This window comes from Palaemon carinicauda, chromosome 37 (genome assembly GCF_036898095.1).
Source record: "Palaemon carinicauda isolate YSFRI2023 chromosome 37, ASM3689809v2, whole genome shotgun sequence".
In the NCBI taxonomy this organism is placed as follows: Eukaryota; Metazoa; Arthropoda; class Malacostraca; order Decapoda; family Palaemonidae; genus Palaemon; species Palaemon carinicauda.
The window spans coordinates 13,532,998-13,540,497 of NC_090761.1; the positions used below are offsets into that span (position 1 = coordinate 13,532,998).

At 34.6% G+C, this 7,500-nt stretch overlaps 1 long non-coding RNA gene and 1 other non-coding gene across 3 annotated transcripts in view; both read left to right on the forward strand.

Annotated features, from left to right (window-relative positions):
- Positions 1-7,500, forward strand: part of LOC137628990 (uncharacterized) — a 153,668-nt gene that overhangs the window by 127,028 nt on the left and 19,140 nt on the right. The window lies entirely within an intron of this gene.
- TRNAR-UCG (transfer RNA arginine (anticodon UCG)) lies at positions 991-1,063 on the forward strand. Its single transcript has one exon. It is a non-coding gene; the product is annotated as a tRNA-Arg (tRNA).

Sequence of the window (7,500 nt, forward strand, 5' to 3'; positions counted from 1 at the left end):
GTCTGGATTATTTTTCATTTGTGCAGGACTATCACCCTTTAAATATTTATCTGGGCAAATGTATCATTAAATCCGTACGGTCTACCGATCGTGAGCGGAATATAACCTTCAACCTTTGAATCCGAAGTCGGACGCCCTTTTTTTTTCACCATAGACGGTCCATTTTTTATATGCATAATCAATAAGCTGCTCTACACGTTTTAGTAGAAATTATATGTTTCCAACCTTTGGATTGGCTGTAATACCTTGATTGATATCCCTCCACCGTAGAGTCCCTTTTAGACTTGCCGTTTCAGGACGGATTCCATGAATTATTGCTGTACAAGAAAAAAAAAACTGCTGACTTAAGGAAAAAATATTTGATTTATTTCCACATCCTTCTGTTTCAGTAGCCTTGTTTTTGTAATTGATTTGTTAATGAAGTTTAAACACGTGCATAATGTCTTGGGAATTCTAATGTCATATACAATTTTAGTTGTCGCTAAGATATCTTCGCAAACAGGTGATACATATATTGAATCCAAACAGGCTCCGATTAATATAAAAAAAAATTCTCACGTTAGTAATAAGAAAACCTGTAGTATCTACTATTGATTAATAAATAATCAATAGAATATAAAGTACTGACTGACAAAATCTTATTTAATCATGTTGTGATGAAAGCTTTGAACCCAAAAGCTATTAACCTAATAAGAGAACAAGTACGAGAATCGATAGCGAATGCTATATTCTAGCGAGCAAGTAGCTTGCTTTTACGGAGAATATGCGTATACGCGCTTGAAACCAATACTCGTCCTTTCAAACATAATATAGTTTATTCAAGATTTCGTTGAGCTTCGAATTTTCAAATACAAAATCAATCCCATATTCGATCTAGTATCTTTTTCAATAGAAGTTTTGATAGCAGTGACTATTTCCAGGCCATGAAGAAATAGTATCTTGAAATGGTGCAGAATCATTATAGATTCTAAAGACACTCACCTTTCATACGACCGTGTGGCCTAACGGATAAGGCGTCGGACTTCGGATCCGAAGATTGCAGGTTCGAATCCTGTCACGGTCGGACGAATGTGAAACTTTTAAACATTTTTTGCATCATGTAAATAACATTATTTACCCCTTGGGAATGCATACTATGCGTAAAAGACAAAAGAAAGCTAACTAAGCATGTATCGTCGAAAAAAATAGTGTCGACCACGCGCTGCCTGTCAGTGCCCAGGTAGGCGCAACACGTAAGCAAGCTAAAGGTGACGTGGTACTCCAGGCAGGGCCCTAGTTACGCAAGTCATTCGTTCACGGTGCCAGAGTGCCACATTCTTTTTTTATTTCATAGCGTATCTATTTATTGACCTTGAATTTTATGAATGCTATCATTTGAGGATGCGCGCATGAATAATCATATTTTATCCTGATGTAGCAACAACATTTAAATTCATCATTTCAGTTTTTAAGAAACTATATAACGCAAAAGAAAACGCTGTCAGATTATACAGATGTGACCATTATTTAACGAAGTATGGAAAATCTATTATGATTAGTAAACATGATTAATCAATTACCTTAATATAGATATTAATGATTCACTAACATTATATATATATATATATATATATATATATATATATATACTGTATACGAGTATGTGTGTGAGTGTGCGTGTATGTATACATAAATTTAATTCCGAATTAAAGTATCCTTCTATTTTTGCAAATAAGTTTCGTATTTTAATTGTTTTAGACGTAGAAGATCTAAACCTCGCCAATTGAAGTGAACTCATCTTCAGTTCTTCCTCGGACAACAGTTACAATTATACCAGATCCTTTGCTGTCGACTGGTATAAAGTAAGCGAGCCTTGCATATGATTATTTGTTAAAGGAAATAAGATGCCTTTGGTGGGGTGAGAGAGAGAGAGGGGGGGGGGGGCATTTGCACTCGGCTAAACCATCCTAGACAGACAAAACATTCCCGGATGTCTGAATTACGAACGGAAAGGTACTTCATTAAAATCCTTGACTGATGGGTAGAACAAATAGATAATCCAAACTATTTTATTCCCCCCCCTCTTTCTCTCTCTCTCTCTCTCTCTCTCTCTCTCTCTCTCTCTCTCTCTCTCTCTCTCTCTCTCTCTCTCTCGTTGTTCGCTGAATTTTTACGTTATTTACGTCTCTTGTATAATGTGACTTGATTCTTAATGCATTTGTGGTTTCATTTTGGTTAAAACAGACTTTGACATTTTATGTGTTAGTGCTTAAAAACCAATATACTGCGTTTTCTTTGAAATATATCTACGAGTGCAATTGAAATATAAAGGGAGTATGATGAGTTTGCACTAAACAGAAAATATATTTATGGGCATCCGTCTATGAAAAGTTTTATCATGACTTAATCAGCAGATGAATGTGACCGATGAAACTAAATATATTTTGTTATAAAATGCAGAGGCTTCAATTATTGATAGAGTTCTCTTGCTTGAGGGTATGCTTAGGCACACTATTTTATATTATTTCTCTTTCTCTTGTTTTTTTTTAAGTTTTTATAGTTTCTTTATGAATGATTTAATTTAATGGTACTGTTCCTAAAATATTTTATTTTAATTGTTCATTACTGCTCTTGTAGTTTATTTATATCCTTTTCTCATTGGGCTATTTTCCCTGTTGGAGCGCTTGGGCTTATAGCATTCTGCTTTTCTAACTTAGCTTGTAATAATAATAATGGTGATAATGATAAGGTGTTGTGCGCATTGCAAGAGAATCGTCAAACAAACTTTCCTTCATTTTCTGCTTATATTTTTTACATGGACCGAATTTTTAATATTTTTATTATTATTGCTTGCTAAACTACAACCATAATTGGAAGAGCAGGATGCTATAAGCCTAGAGGCTCAAACAGGGAAAATAGCCTAGTGAGGAAAGGAAACAAGGAAAAATAAAGTATTTCAAGAACAGTAACAACATTAAAATAAATATTTCCTATATAAACTATAAGAATTTTAACAAAAACAGGAGGAAGAGAAATAAGATAGAATAGTGTGGCCGAGTTTACCCTCCAGCAAGAGAACTCTAATCCAAAGCAGTGGAAGGCCATGGTACAGAGGCTATGGTACTACCCAAGACTACAGAACAATGGTTTGATTTTGGGGTGTCCTTCTAGAAGCGCTGCTTACCGCAGCTAAAGAGTCTCTTCTATCCTTACGAAGAGGAAAGTGGCCAATGAACAATTACAATGGAGTAGTTAACCCCTTGAGAGAAGAAGAGTTGCAGTAGTTGACCCCTTGAGAGACGAAGGATTGTTTGGTAATGTCAGTGTTGTCAGGTGTATGAGGACAGAGGAGAATATGTAAAGAATAGGCCACACTATTCGTTGTATGTGTATGCAAAGCGAAAATGAACTGTAAACAGAGAGAAGGATCCAATGTAGTGCTGTCTGGCAATAACTCTCCAGCGATAGTGTCTCAACGGGTGGTTGGCTCCCTGGCCAACCTACTACCTAATATGTTTAGAAATATTCTATTTGTTAAATGAAGAATCTTTATGGAATTCATTGCATTTTCTCTGCTAGCTCTAAGTGAAAGCGTTTTTATTCAAGGAGCCGACCTTGCGAAGAAATGTATTCTGTCTCATTATAATGATTTCTTTTACTAAAAATCAGAAGCATCCTATTTATCGCTTACAAACATTCACACATAAATGGGCTCGTTTTTATACTATTTTGTTTCCCTGCATGTAACTCATAACAAAAAACGAAAACTCGTTCGAAAGGAAAATTGACTGTCAAAAAAGTAATTGGTGTTTTGGATGGAAATTTTCTCCGTGACGGAGTTTTCGTAGTCCTTTTGAATATTGTCAACCTACCCCAGCAGCCTATTCCTACTTTATATATACAAAGTAAGTCAACTATTTAAATTCTGCCTTACTTTATATGGCGATTCGTTAGCTTTCGTGTTAAAAGGTTTACAGGTCACTAGTGAATGGCAAAGGCAAGGGACAGTGTCAATGCCCTAGCAGGACCATATCTTATACTAAGCTTATATACATATGATCAGCGCCTAAACCCCTTCTCTATTCAAGCTAGAACCAGGGAGGACCAGGCAATGGCTAATCATGACTGTCAGCAGGTAGACCTATAAGCTTTCCCAAACGTCATATCCTTATTTCACAAGGATGGTGAGGTTGCAGACACTTCAAGAAACTATCGAGCGAACGAGTCTCGAACTCCAGTCCAGCAGATCACCAGGAAGGGACGTTTAAAATATGGTACTACAACTGTGAGACAAAAAAAAAAAGTTACTACCGAGTAAAGATCCTGAAGTGTGACAGGTCAATTCAGTTACTTTTTTTATTTTCTGAGTTGGGTACAGCTAATTTTCCCTACCGTATCTCCGTTTCAATTTCATAATACCTGAATTTCAGTCTGTGTTAGGAGTGATTGAATTATGGAAATTTGATATAGACGAAAGCTATTAATTCTCCTACCATTGATGAGAAATTCCATTTCGATGCCATTACACCAGACTTCCATTTTATAGGGAAATATATTCGACTTGAAAATTATATTTTACTTACTTTGAGTCTACATAAAACGTCGAATTTGCAATACGATGAAGACCTTCATACCACGTGTAATAAAATCCTGGTAACTGGAAGGTAGACAAGCGATAACAAGGAGAATAAAGCCATTTAAGACAGACAGACAATTATTAAGAAATATAAAATAAAACAGTGATAACGTCGTCGTCAGATATCAGTCCTGGCATCGCCTAAATTCATTTAATGAAGCCTTTTTAAAAAGTCTTCCTATTTTGTTTATTTTCTAGATTCTTTGTTTTGCTGTTCTGGGTTCTGATTTAACCCATAAGGAGTTAGGAAACTTAGTGGAATTGTGATTACGTTTGCAATTTTCCACACACTCTCGCTAAACAATTTGCTAAGTAGGTTTTACAACGCAATTCAAATGTATCATTCTACAATTTTACAACGGAATTTCGTCACCCTTCTGACCCGGTTTCTTTTCTTCATAATTAAATGCTTTTAATTCAAGCAAACTGCAAACATGGGTAATTGAATAATAGCTGCTTATACTAATGCTTTAAAGTCTATTGAGCTCCTTTACATTTGTTATCCCGGGAATAATTCTGGGCATTTTCAAGGGTTTACGACAGAAACGGATTAAGATGTCAAAATCAAGTAAAGTTACTGTTAATAAAGAATGCTATCATTATCTTTTTCTTATAACACTTCCTCCTATAGGAAGCTTCTGGACACTGAGAAGAATACAGAGAATACCAAATTTCGAAGATAGAAAGTCAAGTCTGGTGAGGAAAGTGAGAAAATGGAGGGTGGTATACTGTAATGGAAAGCCTCACTAGGCAATGGGAAATTTGAGATCGTTTTAGAGTTGCCACTGGGGCTTCTTGAATTTCTGTTCCCGGTTATCTGAAGGCAGGATGTGGTTGTTACGGTACATCAGTTATAGAATCTGGCAGCCTGTAATAACGTAGTGCTACGATGAGAATGTGAAATTGTTATTTTGAACCAACATTGCAATAACGACTGATGCACCATTGAACGCACATTCACGATACTTGAAATGTAATCCTGAACCCCTGAAGTACCTCAATTAGATCAAACGGTTTTTATTTACGTACTATAGACCCTTCAGGTCCAACATTGGAAGATTTAGGAGCTAATTAAACTTTCACGAAGAGTTGGGAGGATTTGAGAAAATTGACAAATCAGGAATTACTATTACTTGTTATTGTTTATTATTATCGGTTATGCAACAGAAAGGAAAATAATAAGAAAAAATTATACTACATGTATATATACATTATATATATATATATATATATATATATATATATATATATATATATATATATATATATATATATGTGTGTGTTTGTGTGTGTGTATGTATATATATATGTGTATATATTTATGTATATGTGTGTGTATATATGTATATATATATATATATATATATATATATATATATATATATACATATATATATATGTATGTGTATATATATATATATATATATATATATATATATATATATATATATATATATATATATATGTGTGTCGTGTATATGTGTGTGAGTGGGTGTATTTGTATGATTTTGAAAAGAACATCTACGTAAAGCAATGTTTTGCAGGATAAAACGCTTATATGTAAAAAAGAAAAATAGTAAAATAACATTAATAACGCACTTTGGAAATAAACGAAAAATCAATAAAAAGCTCTTTGTTATCCTGATGTGTGAATGCATGTGAAAGGAGGGAGATAGAATAGAGATGAGGCGAAATAATGATGATTAAATGCCTGGATTATTTTTCAAGCTTCGTGTATTTTTTACATGAACGCTGTCCATCCATCACAATTGGTGTTGTGCAGGTAGAACATATTAATATTTCTGGACGTAAAAGTAATATATTTTAGTAGTAATATGTGAAAAAAAAATGTATTTTTAGTAGCTCTATTGGCCATGGTCCTTATCGCGAGAAATGGTTTGATTTTATGACCCTATAGTTTAAAGAAGCGAATTTCGTTTGTACATAATCGGTCACCTAAGTTTGTTGCATTTTGCCGCTTAATTAGTCACTGGCTTTGCAGAAGGTTGAATTTGCTGAATGGTTATACCACCCAAGCAGGTAATATCAGGGTTCATTGAATATAGAGCATGTGAATTATTTCCATCTAGATGATCTCAAAACAGTGGTTTAAACAGTAATTTTTATTGAACGAGATTAGAAACATCCAAATTGAATTGTTATAACATTAGTAGAAAGTATGTATGTAGCTTTTATACTGTATTGTTTGCAGAAATGTGCCAACTAATTAATAATTCGAATTTTCGGATTTGCAATCTGCTAAAGGAAATAAAGATAATGATGAAGATAATCCTCTCTCTCTCTCTCTCTCTCTCTCTCTCTCTCTCTCTCTCTCTCTCTCTCTCTCTCTCTCTCTCTTTCTCTCTCTCTCTCTCTCTCTCTCTCTCTCTCTCTCTCTCTCTCCCCTTGTAGAAAAACTCCTAAAGGGACTTCATATTAACTTCCCAAATTGGGATATATGGTTCCATAACATTTTGTAATTTCTCAAAATAATTAAAATCAAAGATATGTGATAACGAGAAAGTAAAACAATAGCTAATCAAAAGGGACAATAAAGAGCCATCAAAGGGCATAGAAAAGGGAAGAACAAAGATAAAGGGACATAAAACACTGAAGGGGATAGACAGAGTTACCAAGAAATGTTGGAGAAATTTGTTGTTACGACAGTTTAATGGAGAAAAGTGGCAAAAATTAAGGAATTAGCTCTCTCTCTCTCTCTCTCTCTGTCTCTCTCTCTCTCTCTCTCTCTCTCTCTCTCTCTCTCTCTCTCTCTCTCTCTCTCCTCTCTCTCTCTTTCTCTCTCTCTCTCTCTCTCTAAATTTGCCTGATTGTTATTTTGTCTCTATTTCTCTAATGACCACCTCCCTCTCTTCCTTGTATTGACA